The following is a 15,995-nucleotide window of genomic DNA, read 5'->3' as shown; positions in this document are numbered from 1 at the left end:
GTTGGTAGTTCACTGTGATATCAAATGTAATTCTTCTTTGCATTCAAAACTTTTATACGATGTGCTCAAAGTAAAAACAGAATTAAACAGGATCTCCAAAACCAGATCATTGCTGTCAAAGGCTCAGAATCCCAAACAAAGCTGTAAGATTTTCCAAGTGGAAGTTGCTTTGCAATGATGCTCTGTAAAAGCATTGGTTTTCAAGTCGTCACCCGAATATTACATATGAACTCTCTACACATTTTTTCCTGGACACCAATGGACTTTGTAAAGCAGAAAGAAGCAATTAAAAATCTCTCTGTGATGTACTTACGCTTATCCAAACTAATGTCAAACTAATCTTGAATTTTACACTCGGCCAAGTTCCAAAAGCAAGTTATAAAAGAAATAACAGCTCCGGACCAGAGGCTTCTGTTTCCTCAAATCTCACATTGTTAGAACTGGGTTTAGGGAGGATGGGAGAGATCTAAAGCCATTAACAGATCATTAAATTATCCCATCAGGCTAAAGCATTTCTGCTTTTATTATGGCCATTCTTATGCCTGGAAGGATGATATGTGAGCTGCAGAAGTACCAGCCTATGAGCTGTAACAAATAATCACAAATAAAGGATCTTCTGAAGAGCTAAGAAAGCTCTTAATGACCATTTCTTCTCTAAACAGGGGTCGGGCTCCTGTTTGGATGTCAACAGCATAACTGAGCACTCTGAATGGTGGCTCTTTGGTGTTGATCTACAGGCAGCATTAGAAACAGCCCGAAATCTCTGTATCAGGGCTGCTGGTTTTGTATGGTATTGATCAATAATCATGACCAACGCTCCTCTCTACTGTGATTTATGAAAACATCACAAAAGGATTGCAGTACGGCTGCCACCTCCTGCCAAGATGCAAAGGCAAAAACTTGGCGCCAGCTGTGAGTGGCAGGATAAGCCTTCCATTAGTCCTAATGTCAAAAGAAAGGGAGACTCCAAAAGCTTTCTAGGCCACCCTCATGCCCAGTTCCCACAGCTAGTGGTGGAAGAAGGCGTATTTGAATGCTTTGTTTGGCACTGGAAATCTTAACAAATAAGCACTTCAAACTTAGCAGGCATGTCTGAGCATCTTCAAGTTACATGTCTCATTAATTGCTGTTATTCCATCTTGTTTGCCTTTTTCATAAGGACAGGTCACAGCTTTTTCATCCTCCGTCTTCTGATGTACTGCTTTTCAAGGATCTTGCCTTAAAAGAAACTGTACAGAAAAAAAAACAACCCTTCCAAAAGCTATTAATCACCATATTTTATTTTCTAAGTGCTGCAGCAATATCAATTAGTGCTGTCAAGCTTTTTTTGTTCTTATTGAGGTGCACTTGTTCTCAGAAAAGTAAAACCCTTTCTGCAGTTGAAGGTAATCTGTGTTTTATTGTTAACAACAAAATAGCACCTAAAGGCTCCAGGCAGAACTTGTGGTCCTGGTTTGTTCTGATCTGCGTTGCTCTGATTGGGATGTAGAATAGTTTTTCCAGCTGTGAACATTGCTGAGAGGATGAATATTTTCCCCTACTCTGCATCAGGTTGCAATAGAGTTATTTGTTTTTTACCTTCAAAAATGTCCAATTTTTTTCACTTGGACTGGACATTGACTTTCAGAAATCAATTATTTTTATACATGTCTCTGCTATGTTAAAGGCAAGGTCAGTTCATGAAATCATTTACTCTTCCACAGCAATCGTGTCATAGATCAGCCTCCTTTTTGATAAGTGGATGAGGCAGATTTCTGTAAGTATCTCATCTTAATGGATTTTCTGCAGTCCCTAAATGCTATCTGGTGTGTCCTTGATGTGACACACCAGTTTTTTCTACACACTTTTAAATTAAAGCTAAGATATGGGGAGAGCAGCCCTGGAACCTGATCTCAGGGGGCCTTGTGCAGAGACCGGTGCAGCCTGAACCCAATGGGTCACAAGGATGGGATGGGGCCTTAAACCTCCCTGAACACTGAGGAAGGCCAATGAGAATGTGACACTTGTGCAGCAGCAGCGCCCAGGCATGGCAGAACCATGGAGGGACACATCCTGTGCCGTGGGGAGGAGCCTGGAGATGAAAATGGAATAGGCCTGGAACAGCTGAACCAGGTATTCCAGGTGTCGCAGAAGCCGATCGTCATGTCCATCACTGCTGTGCTTTGCTGGTTGGTGATTATCAGAGTAAATACCTTTTTTTAACTAGATAGTACACCCGGTCAGGAACCAAAACTTTACAAGAACAATCACTTGGATGCACGCCTCAGCCCCTCAGCATCTGAAAGAGGTTTTGGAGTTCTTAAAGTCTTTTGGGTTTCTTTTCCAGTTCAAAAAGAGTGGCCATTTTAGAAAGTAAGTGAATTTGTACAAAAAACACATGTATTCTTATTTGGACACTTAAAGGGTCAAAATCAACCCCAAAATTTCAATTTGCTGTTGTTTTGGTTTTTTTTTGTTTTAATTCGAGATGAACAGTTCACAAAAATCCCCAAACTAAACCAGAGAAACAAAAATGTCTAGACTAAATTTTAAACCTGACTTGGAAAGAAGAACAATTCAAATTCTTCAGTACAATAAATGTAACGAATATCACATGTCCAGTTGTAATTGCTGCCCTCTTGTTCTTCCCACATTCCACCCCCGTGGATTCCACTATTTCGTATTTATGCCTTAATCTTAGAGCAACTGTATGTCTTCTATCAGGGGTTGTACTTTCCTGGGTTTCTGGTCCAACAGAAGTCTAAGACCAGCATCCTTCAGATACTACTCATCCTTGTGCTTGACAGGAATTCTGAAGCCAGGGAGACCTGGGCTCATCTCCTTCCTGAGCTTCTCGACAGTGTAGTGGGGATGGGGCCACGTGAGCAATAGACACATCGCAATATCACAGTTAAACCCGTCCAGACATCTCAGGCAAGGGGTGGCAGACGGGGAGGAACAGGGCTCAAAGTCACTGAATTCAGTTCCAAATCTGCTGTTGGGTTCAGCAGCGTTAACAAGGACTCCAGGATAGTGTCCATAACCTGGGTATGGGTATGTAACAAAGGTGGTAAGGTATGACCCCAAAATATAATGGGGAAATAGCTTCTCAGACGTCACCTCCCATGGCTCAGCCAAACACCCAGAGGTCTGTGTACGGGACAAAAGTCTCCCCAGGCATGAGGCACATGGCAGCAACACAGTAGTTTGTCTCTTTCCCACATCAGTTTTAACTTCTCGATTTCTGTGGCCACACCAGCCTTGAGAGTCGTCCTGAGGAAACACGTCCTGCAGATGAGCCTCTGAAGGAGTAGGTGGAAACAACAGATCTTTGGCTTTAACCTCAAATTCAGCCTAATTATCTTAATCAGAAAGGACTCTTCCAGTGCCAGGCTTTTAAAAACTCGGGGCACATGACAGTGATCAAGGTAAACCCTGTAAAGTGAGGTTCCCAGCAATCTGTCCTTCCTTTGGACCCTGCTCCCTCTCCAGTGACAGGGACCAAGGACCGGTGGCTGGAGCTCCAGGTGGAGGAATCCTGCACGTTCCTCTGCTCGTCCCAGTGAGCGACTGCGTGCGTACTTGTGCTGAATGTTAAACACACTCTTTCCTGCGTTCGCTTCCTGAAAACATAAATTCTGCAAACTGCAGCATAAGCATTCTCTGACTTCTCCTGGTAATCGGTTTAATGGATACTAAGAGCTGGAGAAGCAACGTAGCCTGCACAATTTAATGCTGTAGCTAATTACAGAGAGTGTACACGTGCAGCATATTCCAAAGCAAGAAAGGCAGGCAAATGCACACAAGTACAAATCATCCCTAAATCCTCCTTCTAAGGAAAACTCCAAATGAAACATCCTGAAGTACTTCTAGTCAAAACCTTTGAAAGAGCAGTCCAGTCTTGACATAGTTATTATCTTCCCACAGTAACCTTCTCTGGCCAACTTAAAGGTATTTGGCAAGATGTCAGCACTTGTTTTTAAATACTCTGAACAATTTGAGCCGCAAATTCTAAAATCCTTTAAACAAGGTGGAAATGTAATATTCTAATTGCTCACTGTAGGAAAGAGGGGAGCTTCCCCAATGGCTTGATAGAAAAGAATCAGCATTGGTTAAGTCAATCAGAAATTATTTGTCTCTTTTGCTCCTTCTTCATGTGCAAGATCTGTTTCCTAAGGTTACCAAACCTGCCTTCTTCCATGGAAAATGATGAAACCCAAGTTATTGGCAAATACCCATTTCATCCTGCTGCCTCTTTTGACTGCAGCCTGATGTCCTTTAATTAGCCTTTAAATTAAACATTTGTTTCCCCATTATCAACAGTTCTACAACACATAGAATTAGTCAAATTAATTAATCAAATTAACAACAGGCAAAATCATTGTGCTAAGATACAGAAGCCATTTATGGGCCAGATCCAAAGCTCAATTAGCTTAATTACTGCCTTAGCATTTACCCCAGCATGCTTCAGTCCATCCCTGGTGCTGGGGACCGGTGACCATTGTGTGACCATAGTTGGTCAAAACACGGTTCAGTCTCCTTGAACTTCAGAGGGACTTGATATTTTAAGCTTTGCATCCAAGTGGCTCACTAACCTCCTGGGGCAAAAACAAAGACATATGCTCCTATTTTCCAATGAGCAGTCTCAGTATGGCTTAAAATCAGCAAGTGATGCCTTCCAGTAGCGGGACCTCTGCCTGAGTTTAGTGCTGGCTGGTTGCAGAGCTGGAAAGGTGGTTTGGGTGTGGCTTCCCCTTGTTACCACAGTCAACTTGCTTCAAGGACTGCAGTGTAAGGGGAGTAAATGTGAAAGAGCACTGCCGGTCAGGAGGAGCAGGATTACAAATAGGAGCAGGAAAAGTTAACTGCAACTTGGGGGAAAAGGAGGGGATAAATACAGTTACTCTAAACTAATGAATTTCCTCCACCATCTGCTTTCTCCCCTCTTCCAAACTATTCATCTGTGTGCCCTTTTTTAGTTCTTTTCTCACTTTCTCTTCCATCTGTGTTCCTGGATTGAGCCAGCTTATTATGGAGATAATTGTTATCATCATTAAAGCAGCACTGCAGTACTAATCTCCCAAAAGACTGAGGCAGAAAGTGATGAAGGAATGGGACAAGGTGCTCAGGACCGCACAGCGCAGGCAGGGACTGATGCTGGGTGAGGCCGGTTACTGGAGGCAAAGAAGCCTCAGAAATCACAAAGCTCCTGTACACGTTGTCCATTGGCAGCCTGGGCTCCAGAAAGCCAACCCTGAGAAGTTCCTTCTGCTTCAGCTCCTGTGGCTGCACAAAGTCCTGCCGCCCTTCCCAGGCGTCTCCTCCTTCAGGGAAATGAGGAAACGGCTTTTGGGAGAAAAAACAGACGCTGCCCGTCTTCTTTCAAAAGCTGGAGTCTGGTGTCTCTTCAGACATGCAGGGCGGATTGTCAAATGGATCTTGGCAAAGAAACGTTTAATACCATTTCAGAAGTCACCCACTGATAGGTGGCTCATTACTTCTGAAAATCAAGTGCCTATTTTCTGCTGGAATCACGTGGATTCAGGTGTGAATTGCTCAAAATTAGTGTTGCCCAGACTAGTCTGACTTCTTCTGTACCAGGTGTCGCGTGTGAATCCATCCCTTGTCAGGAATTTCTTACAACATCAAAGATCAGTCTTAGCAGAATAACGACAAGACTGAAGATGATGAGGGGCAGGTGTTGGGTGGCACAAATGGAGTAGGATGTGTCCAAAGTCTATCAGATCAGACCTCCTGTCCCTTGATAATAACCATAAGCTGCACCAATCTACACCAGCAGCTCATTAACATCAAGAGGAGAATTTTGCTTCTTTGTGCAGTTGAAGGACCAAGTGTGGCTCTTCTGATGGTATTTATGTCCAGCCTGGAGTTCCCCTGGCATGAGTGAAAAACTGGTAAAGCCAACCGTGGAGCAATCTCTGGGTCCCTATCCATGGAAATGGCAGCTCTTTCCACCAGCTGCTGACAGAGAGAAAATTTGCTTTAGGAGACTCTCCTCTGAAAGTTTGCTCTCTATAAACCTGCTGCAACTCCAGAGTAAACTCATGCAGAACCCCTTTCAGACAAGCAGCCTGCTCATCTCTGTTATAAATGGTTCACAGCCAGTTGCACAACGAAGCAGGAACTGGGGGAACTGGAGATGAACCAAGTTTCTAGTCTGAGTCTTTGGGAAGAGAAGAAAATTGTCATGAACCACAGGAATGCCTGTCTGGAACCACACAGATCATGAGAGTGGAAGAAAAGATGCTTCACCTCTGTTTGCTTCTCTTTTCCCCACTATTGGCAATTTCTTCAAACTCCGTCAGTGAAAATCAGCATCTTGTCTTGCCTTCAGCTGAGCAAAGTCAGTTGGAAACAGGTAAGAAACTGTCTCTGTTATTTAAGGAAAGGGATGGGAAAGGGCCTGGAAATTAGATGTCTGTGGTCTTTTGGAAATGACTGTGCTCACCTGTGTCCTGAGGTTGTTCTCAGCATCCAGGAGCGCTCTGCTTTTGTCTGGGGCAGGTTTCAAAATGAGTGACGGGACCACTGCTCCCTGGCACAGAGGTGATTCTAACACAGGTCGGTGCTGTAAAGTTCAAGGGCGTACGAGTGTTTTCTGATGGGTAATAAATGTCAGCAATTTGGAGATGTGCTACTGGTTTCAGAGTGAACAAATGCGCAAGAGCCTGGCAGTTCAGGACCAGCCCCAGGATTGACAGCTGTCTGTCAAAGGAGATAATGAAGGATACATTTTCTGGATGGGTGAGTCCAAGCCCTCCAAGCGTCTCTAAATTCTAGACCAACAGACACTGGGGCTGGCACTGCAGAAAAAGGGCTTTACAAGTGTCAGCAATCCAGCTGGAGTGACTCTGAAAACTGTAATGCTACCCCACGACTGCTTGCAAGATGAAGGCTCAGCATCTGCGCAGAGCACTTTAGAACTCCAATCGATCTGCTGTGTCCTTGCCACCTTTCCGTGCCCTGGCTCATCAAGGGGAGCGCGGCCATTTTAACATCCCAACGCACTCTCACTGCAAATCTATGGTGATGGTTGTGGGTCACTGGGCTGATAAAGGGGCATCTCACACCGTGAGTCTCACTCCTGTCAGTTCAGAGCATTCATTGCTGACAGATGGAGCACAGGTGCTTGAGGTGGGCATTGCTGAACCTGCTTCTGCTGAAGGCAGCAAAAATTGCAGAGATAATGGCTTTGCTGGAGACAGCAAATGTCTTGTGCACTGCTGGAAGAGAGAAAGATTTCTGTGGTGTGTTCGTATAAACTCAGACCTTTGGCAAGTCCCAACTGCATTGGAAGAGTCTCACTCATATTGCTTTTCCCCAGTGCTGTGCATTTTGCACACTCACATACACACAAACAAACACAAAATACACGCAGGCAACATCTTCTAATGGACCCACATTTCCTTCCAGCCACAAAAAGCTTGCAGGTGATGCTGACCTGAGGATAGACATTCTAAAAGAAAAGCAGCACAGAGGCTCAGGACTGACTCCACAACAAGAGTCACATCATTGTGGAGGGGATTTCTGAAGTCCATTGAAGTTTGGGTCACCTTTCAAACGTCTCCATTAACATGTGGACTGAGCAGCATCCGCCTTGCACAGCAATTTCCACTTGCTGCAGAGCCCGTCTGCAGAACAGCCGAAACATCGATATACCACATGTTGCTGTTTTCTTCCCCGATCCATCTCCAAGGGGCTGCCCACAGCCCTGAAAATCTGGAACAGCAGTGGATTGCTGTTTTTCCCAGATGCCATTCCCAAATCCTTCTGCATTGTTTTGCAGCACCTGTGTCTCAACTGTTCAAGCTGAACCACCTTTGGGACGTGAAAGCTTCATCATTTTGTCCAAGCAGCACCTGCACTTTTGTACTAAGAGCTCAGCTGGCAGAGCGCAGGTTTCTTCTTACTGAAGTTCCTGGAACAAGAGCAGTTCTGCTGCCGGGGGAGCTCTACATTCCCCATGTCCAGCCACTGTCTAGAGACAGGTGCGATTCGTTCTCTTCCGTGCGGTGGAGACAAACCTCACCAGGCTCTCGACCCACCTGCTCGCACTGGATGCCCCTGTAAATTCCAGCCAGGTGTGCAGCGCTGAGCTGGCTGCAGCGGTCATGGCAGGATCCTGGCAGGAAAAAAGGAGGACCGTGGGTTTCTTTTCCCATTTCTCTGCTCTGGACAAGTTCACTGGCACCTTCACAGAGCAGCGATGTGGTCGTGCTCCTTCTCTGTAACACGGAAATTGTGCGTGGAGGGAACTCTTGGGTCTGGCTTTTCTCAGAGCTTCTCCTGAGGTGCACCCTGTCAGTGCTCTCTGCTCGCAGTTTGACTTTGCAACCGGTTTATTTACCTGTGAATACCTATCCTCACCTTAAAGAGCTTCATGTCCCCTGCTGTAATTACTGTTGCCTGGACTAATTAACTACTTCAGCAGAATGCTGGGCCATGCCTCATCGGTGCTTCTGAACACGTTACTGTGGCACCACCTGAGCGATTGCTGTAGACTTTGTTGTCAGTGTTGCCACAAGGGCAGAGCAGCAAATCCCGGTGTGGAGGAGCTGCCGGGGACGCACAGCCGGGGCTCCTGTGCTGCTGCCCCCGCCGGGACAGCGGGCGGGACAGCCGGGCGGAGGCTGCAGGGACCGGCTGCCGGAGCGTCCCCCGCTGCCCGGGCTGCGCCGCCAGCGCGGAGCTGCTGCGGCTGCACCAGCACCGAGGGCGCGGCAGACGCAGCTTCGCTGTTGCGGGAGCCCGGGGCGGGCAGGGCGGGCTGGAGCTGCAGCCCCGTGCTCACCCCCCAAAAAATCAGTGTCGGGCCACTGCCCACAGAGAGCGTCCCTGTGGATGTCGCTGCTTTGCTGCAGAGACAGGGCAGCAAAGGGATCCTGCACGTCCTCTGCTTCACCTGCTAATTGTGTCCCGAGTTTCTCTGCGGAACCGAGCGGCACGTTTTTACTACACGGCCATTGACTGACCGCAGTTGAATCTCCCTGGCATTTTGGTTGCTGTATTTATTTTTAAGAAATTGAACCTTTGATATTCTGTCCAGCACGAAAGATCAGAATACATCCATTTCATCCTTGCACTGGATTGATCTATTCTGCACAACAAGAGAGGAGACACAACAGTTACAACGGATGGGGAGCAAGAGCAGCTGCTCCCTTTATCTGAAAGAAAGAAGGTTTCAACGTATCGTTACAGTCAGCATCCAGAGAAGGTATCTGTTGTCAGACATTCTTTTCAACACCCATTTATTTTAAAAAAAGTAAAAAACCTCCACTTCATTGTTTAGTATTCAAAAAAAAAAAAATAGTGCAAAGTGAGAAATGCAAATTCCAAGCAGTTTAATTTTGCGAAGGACAGATCATCTGGCTGTAAAGTCAAGGGCAGCCCCCTATAAATCTCACACACACTCTTGTTTGAAGCCTACTGGTTACCATGGTTACCATGACATTGCTAGTCTTATTTATAGCCCTGTGCTATATATATTGCTTTCCAGAAGAATAAAAGGGATAGCTGACTGTGAAGGAATCTGGAAACTGCACATGAAAAAAAGAGACATAGAAGGGAAAAAACCTCATTAGAGAAAGGCGGATAAGTTAGACATTGGCTTCTGCAGCGTGGGGTTGTGACTCCATCCTCAGGCCAGAGCAGGCAGGAGGGGTCGGGCGGCCTCGTGCTCCTTCACCCCAACCTGCCCACAGGACACCCGCAGCGAGGAAAACCCCGGGCCAGCTCGGTGTCCCTGCTGAGCACTGGGACAGGTTTCCCAGCGCTGGTCCCCGTTCCCCATGGAAAGAATGGAGCCCATGGGTGGCCAAGCAGGTGGGAGAAGGGCTGGGGACAGGCAGCGTCACCCTGCGATGTCAACGTCCCCCAGCGCTGCGCCCCAGAGCCGGGCAGCTGCAGATGTCCCCACCGAAGGGACACATTGCCCAGCGCTCTCAAGAGAACACACGCGGCTTTTCTTCCTCTCACGAGCAGACTATAGCATACATGTGTGGAGTCATATATATGTGTATATATATACATAATGTGTTATGAAAAACATTAATTTTCTTAGGAGGGAAGGGAAGGGAAGGGAAGGGAAGGGCAGGGAAGGGCAGGGAAGGGAAGGGAAGGGAAGGGAAGGGAAGGGAAGGGAAGGGAAGGGAAGGGAAGGGAAGGGAAGGGAAGGGAAGGGGACAGAGAAGGAGGGAAGTGCCAGAGGAAGGGATGAATTTTTTTAAAAAATGCTTCCTCAGATTTTGATCTAATTCCACTTTCAGGAGCCAGGTTGCTGCCCAGGTCAGTTCTCAGCCCCAAGGGCAGTTTCAACTACCCAAGGGCAGATCAATAACATAAATAAAAAATGTAAAGTAAAAGTCTTGAAAATGGGAAACAACCTGGACAGCTGACATGCAAACCAACAAAAAAAGCAAGTTTATTAAAAATAACTGATATGAGGGGCTTAAAAGGTGTGTCTATAGAAAATTCAGGATTGAAAATATGAATATGGTTACAAGCAAAAATTCTAAGGAGGCAAGGTCAGACTAGAGCTGAGCTGAAACCTGAAAATGGGGAAAGACTACCTTTAATGAGAACACACACCACAGCTTCAAGAACATTGCTTTAATGGTGAGTGTTTTCCTGAATAAAGACCTATAGGAATGACAGGAAACTGATGCACAGAAAAAATTGGCTAAAGTCTGACGTAAATAAGATAGGTTAGGTATTCTGTGTCTCTGCTAATGACATTAAGATGTCCGTTTCACTAACTATATGAACCTGAACTGGCAATGGTCCTGACGAAATGTTCATTTTAAATATTTTAAAATACATGATTCAACCTTCTTTTCAAAAGTTCAGTTGTAAATACTGTCTACTTACCTGCCCGCAGAACTGTAACAACAGGTAATCCAAAGCTCTAGACCATTTGACAAAGAAAGACAAGCAACAGACAAGCAAACCTCCTGGTGAATGGGAATTCATTGAGACAATCCGTGCTCTGGAAACACAAGTGTGCTTGGAAATCACTCGACACTTCATTTTCAATCCACTCTCCCTCTTTGATGATGCTTAAAGGCTGAGATTGAATTCAGTCCATTATTGGAAGTACAGGCAGATTTAGTTATGGAGTAGGGAAAGAAAAAACACAAACAAAACAACACAAAAAGGGGAAAAAAACATGAAGGGATAAAACCAGAATTAGATCCCATTCTCCTCACTCATTTTAAAGAGATTTTTCCAAAAAGTAAAGTATTTTCTCTCTTAAGTCATATAAGGCAGAAAGTGAATGTCCCAATGAAATACTGTGGATGCATTTGAGCTTCAGTATGGATTATAAGGTCAGAGCTGTGCCTCTGTGGAGACTTTGCACCTCAGCAGAGAGTCATGCTGGTTCCATAGAGAAGCAGTCATCACAGTATCAATGTACTTTTGTTGTCGTCTGCAAATTGCTAGGTGGCCTGATGCCACTGAAAGCATTTGTACTATTATTTTTCTTTGTACTGATTAAATGTAAATTATTGAGGAAAGTAACTGAGGAAGTTCCAAGGTAACAGAGATGACGGTCTCTGCAACTAGAGGCTGACTGTCACTGAAGGTGGTACTTCTGACCTGATAATTTGATATAATGTAATAAACCAGGATACTCCCCTAGGAGTCTATTATTTAGGATCTTGCTTTTTTAAATGCGCAGCCAGAAACATTAGAGATAAAATGGGAAAGTCCGTTTGCCAAACGGAGTACAAAATCTTGAAGGGGGCAGCAATCAAAACGATGTTTCCATTGAGTTGTACCCATGGAAGATCTATGAATACATAGAAATAATTTGTGCTTCTGAATACTGGGTCTGAGTTCAGATAATATCTGATGAGGACTACACAAGTTCTTAAATAAATAGATAAAACTACGTATGTTTAAATCTCACTGCAAAATGACATGTTTTTCTTAGTATAATTTCATTATCTTAAGACCACTGATAAAAGATTTGCAGTACGATATGCTGGGGTAAATTAGCTCAGTAACTGTTCCTGTTTCATTAGGATGATTTAAGCCTCCACCAAATGTCATGGCATTAACATTTTATGCAGAGCCATGAAGGAATGGCTGCTGGAAGAATCAACGGCCTTTCTAAAAGCCAGCACTTTTTGTCCCTCTTTATGAGACCACTGGTCACTCTGCAATAGTAAGTGGCAGCGTTGCTGTGAGAATTATGTCCCCGTGTGATGTTTCACTTGGGCATCTGGCCATCGCAGGAATGAAGCTGCCAACAGATGCGATAGCAACCTCCATCACTGCGTCTGGGCATGGTCCAACCAGCCATTTCCATTTGGCAAATGTTCCTAATAAGTTTCCCTTGGGGCAAGTAACATTTAATAATTCTTTTCCTTTGGATTGGCTATGAGATACCTGCTCTGCCGTATGGTTTGTGCAGTAATAGGTACAAATCAGTGACTCCTTCTTGCTTTCCACCACGCGTCTTCTCAGTCCCTCTCTGACACAGCTGCAAACAGCCTCTTCCACCCGCCACTCAGCTCAGATCTGGCGCCTTTCAGAACCAGTCTGGACTTACTGGGAGCATGTTCACTGTCAACAAACCTCCCTGCCCATAGTGCTAAAAAGACCTTCCTGTTCTACTAGTTTGTACCACAAAGTGTTGGTAGATTTTCATCATCAATCTTTATTTAAAGATTGATTTTTAAGATTGATAAAGGGGCCCACGATAGTTGGTTAGTGTTCAGGGACTGCTTCTATCGGGCTCAAGATCAGGGCATCCTGACAAGTAGGAAGTCAAGGAAGGGAGCCAGGAGACCTGCGTGGCTAAACAGGGAGCTGCTGGGTATGCTCAAGTGGAAGAGAAGAGTTTATAGGTCATGGAAGGAGGGCTGGCCACTTGGGGAGAATATAAGGCTGTTGTCAGAGGGTGTAGGGAGGCAACTAGGAAAGCTAAGGCCTCCTTAGAATTAAACCTGGCGAGAGGGGTCAAGGAAAACAGAAAGAGCTTTTTCAAATATGTGGCAGATAAAAATAACACGACAGGCAATGTAGGCCCACTGATGAACGAGGTGGGTGCCCTGGTGACAGAAGATACAGAGAAGGCAGAGTTACTGAATGCCTTCTTTGTCTCTTTCTGCTCTGACAGAGACTGTCCTGAGGAGCCCCGTACTGCTGAGGCCCCAGAGGAAGTCAGGACAATGGAGGAATTGCCTCGGTTGATGAGGACTGGGTTAGGGAGCAATTAGGCAATCTGGACATCCATAAATCCATGGGTCCGGATGGGATGCACCTGCGGGTGCTGAGGGAGCTGGCTGACGTCATTGCTGGACCGCTCTCCATCATCTTTGCTAAGTCTTGGGAAACGAGAGAGGTGCCTGAGGACTGGAGGAAAGCAAATGTCACTCCAGTCTTCAAAAAGGGCAAGAAGGAGGACCCAGATAACTATAGACCGGTCAGCCTCACCTCTGTCCCTGGGAAACTGATGGAACAACTCATTCTTGGTGCCATCTCAAGGCATATCAAGGATAAGAGGGTCATTAGGGGCAGTCAACATGGCTTCACCACGGGAAGTCGTGCTTGACCAACCTCATTGACTTTTATGAGGACATAACAAGGTGGATAGATGATGGCAGAGTGGTGGATGTGGTCTAACTTGACTTCAGTAAAGCATTTGACACAGTCTCCCACAGCATCCTCACAGCTAAACTGAGGGAGTGTGGTCTGGACAATTGGGTAGTGAGGTGGACTGTGAACTGGCTGAAGGGAAGAAGCCAGAGAGTCGTGATCAATGGGGCAGAGTCCAGTTGGAGGCCAGTATCTAGTGCAGTGCCTCAGGGGTCAGTACTGGGGCCAGTATTATTCAATATATTCATCAATGATTTGGATGAGGAAATAGAGTGCACTGTCAGCAAGTTTGCTGATGACACCAAGCTGGGAGGAGTGGCTGACACACCAGAGGCTGTGCTGCCATCCAGAGACCTGGACAGGCTGGAGAGTTGGGCGGGGAAAAATTTAATGAAATATAACAAGGGAAAGTGTAGAGTCTTGTATGTGGGTAGGAACAACCACAGCTTCCATTATACATTGGGGAATGACCTATTAGAGAGCAGCATAGGGGAAAGGGACCTGGGGGTCCTGGTGGACAGCAGGATGACCATGAGCCAGCACTGTGCCCTTGTGGTCAAGAGGGCCAATGGCATCCTGGGGTGTATTAGAAGGAGGGTGTTTAGTAGGTTGACAGAGGTTCTCCTTCCCCTCTACTCTGCCCTGGTGAGACCACATCTGGAATATTGTGTCCAGTTCTGGAGCCTCAGTTGCAGAAGGACAGGGAACTGCTGGAGAGAGTCCAGTGCAGGGCAACAAAGATGATGAAGGGAGTGGAGCATCCCCCTTTGAGAAGAAACTTCTCAGTGATGGTAACAGAACACTAGAACAGGCTGCCCACGGGGGTTGTGGAGTCTCCTACTCTGGAGATATTTAAGACCTGCCTGGACACGTTCCTGTGTAACCTCGTCTGGGTGTTCCTGCTCCGGCAGGGGGATTGAACTGGATGATCTCTTAAGGTCCCTTCCAATCCCTGACATTCTGTGACTCTGTGATTCTGAGGAACAATGAAAATGGAAAGAGATGATTCAGAGTTTACCAAGACCGTGTTGCTAATTTTAAACCCATAGTTAAAGGCCATCATGCTGCATTTGTCAATCACATTACAGGCATAAATGGCAAACTACAGACATGAAAACAGGAAGTTTTACCAAGCATCGGACTGCAAGGGATTGTGAACATCCTCCTCTGCATGCCTGAGTGACAGCTACATTTGGAAGAAGCAGCCCTACAGCTGAGTACAACAAAATCAGAGAAAAATTATTTTCCTTATTGTTCTTGTTCTTGTTACTATTCTTCTTCTTTTATCTCTGATGTCCCAGGCAAACTGCTAGGGCTTTCTGTTTTATGCTACAAGACCAGAAAATTGCCACGGCCAACAGGAAAACACGTCTGGGGATCATCTTGCTCAGACGGTTTAAACACAGCCAAGGTTGACCCTGTTGAGCTCCCTGGAGGAATCAAAAGCACAGTGGTGCGGTGGCAAACACACATGTAGCACCGTGGTCATGAATAAGGCAGCGACCGAAGGAAGATAGAGAGTTTTAATCTGCTGCTGGGGTAACAAAGGCAATTATTAGCATGGGAAGCTATGTTACAGAACATAAGCCAAATCACCTCACTCAAGTGCGGTCTCAAGGGCTGGTCTCATAAGCAATTCCCAGATGTCCCAGCTAGAGTCATGGGCCTCCCTCCTCAAGGGCACATGTGAAGAAGCTGCTGAGAGGGTCTGACTGGAACATGACTGGGAGAGAGGAGGTTTCCTGGGCTCGGAGGCTGCTACAGCTGGGAGTGGGAAGCGCCTGAGCTTTAGTGATCCCATCTTCCATCTGCAGAAGTGGAGGACATCTCCAGTGCCCAGGGGTGATGTCTCAAGCACCCTCCTGGCCCCCTGGCAGGGAAAAGCTCTCTGTAGTGGGTGCAAGTTGGGGTACAGCTGTGCAGACGCTGTCTGAATCGGTGCAAGTCACCCCGGCTTCCCTGAGCCTTTTGTTCTGTGCCTCTGGACTGGGCACCAAAGCACTTCCAGGCCCTCACAGGCCACTGAGAAGCCTGCGCACTGTACCAAAAGGGACCTGCCAACACCCAAAGTATTGTTAAAGCCTCCTGGCAGTACTGGAAATGCAGAGCTGGTGCAAATGATGAATCTTTGAGTTCAGTTGTGAATGTGCTGTTTATTTTCCTTCATTTTACTATTCAGTGCTGTTTGGATAAACACTCATTATGTCAGACACCGGTACTGCTTCTTCTGCTCAACTGAGTTGAATGTTTACAGTGGGAAAACTCCAAAAACTGTCATTCGTTTAAATCAAATGCCATGGGAACCTTGGGAAAGTACTTTCAGTAAAGCTTCCACAGATGGAGCATCTTCCAACCCTTATTGGTTTGGAATTCCTTGGTCATTTTTAAGTGAA

The sequence above is a fragment of the Streptopelia decaocto genome (genome assembly GCF_964273445.1).
Source record: "Streptopelia decaocto genome assembly, chromosome: Z".
NCBI classification, from domain to species: domain Eukaryota; kingdom Metazoa; phylum Chordata; class Aves; order Columbiformes; family Columbidae; genus Streptopelia; species Streptopelia decaocto.
Note: the sequence above shows the minus strand (reverse complement) of the source record.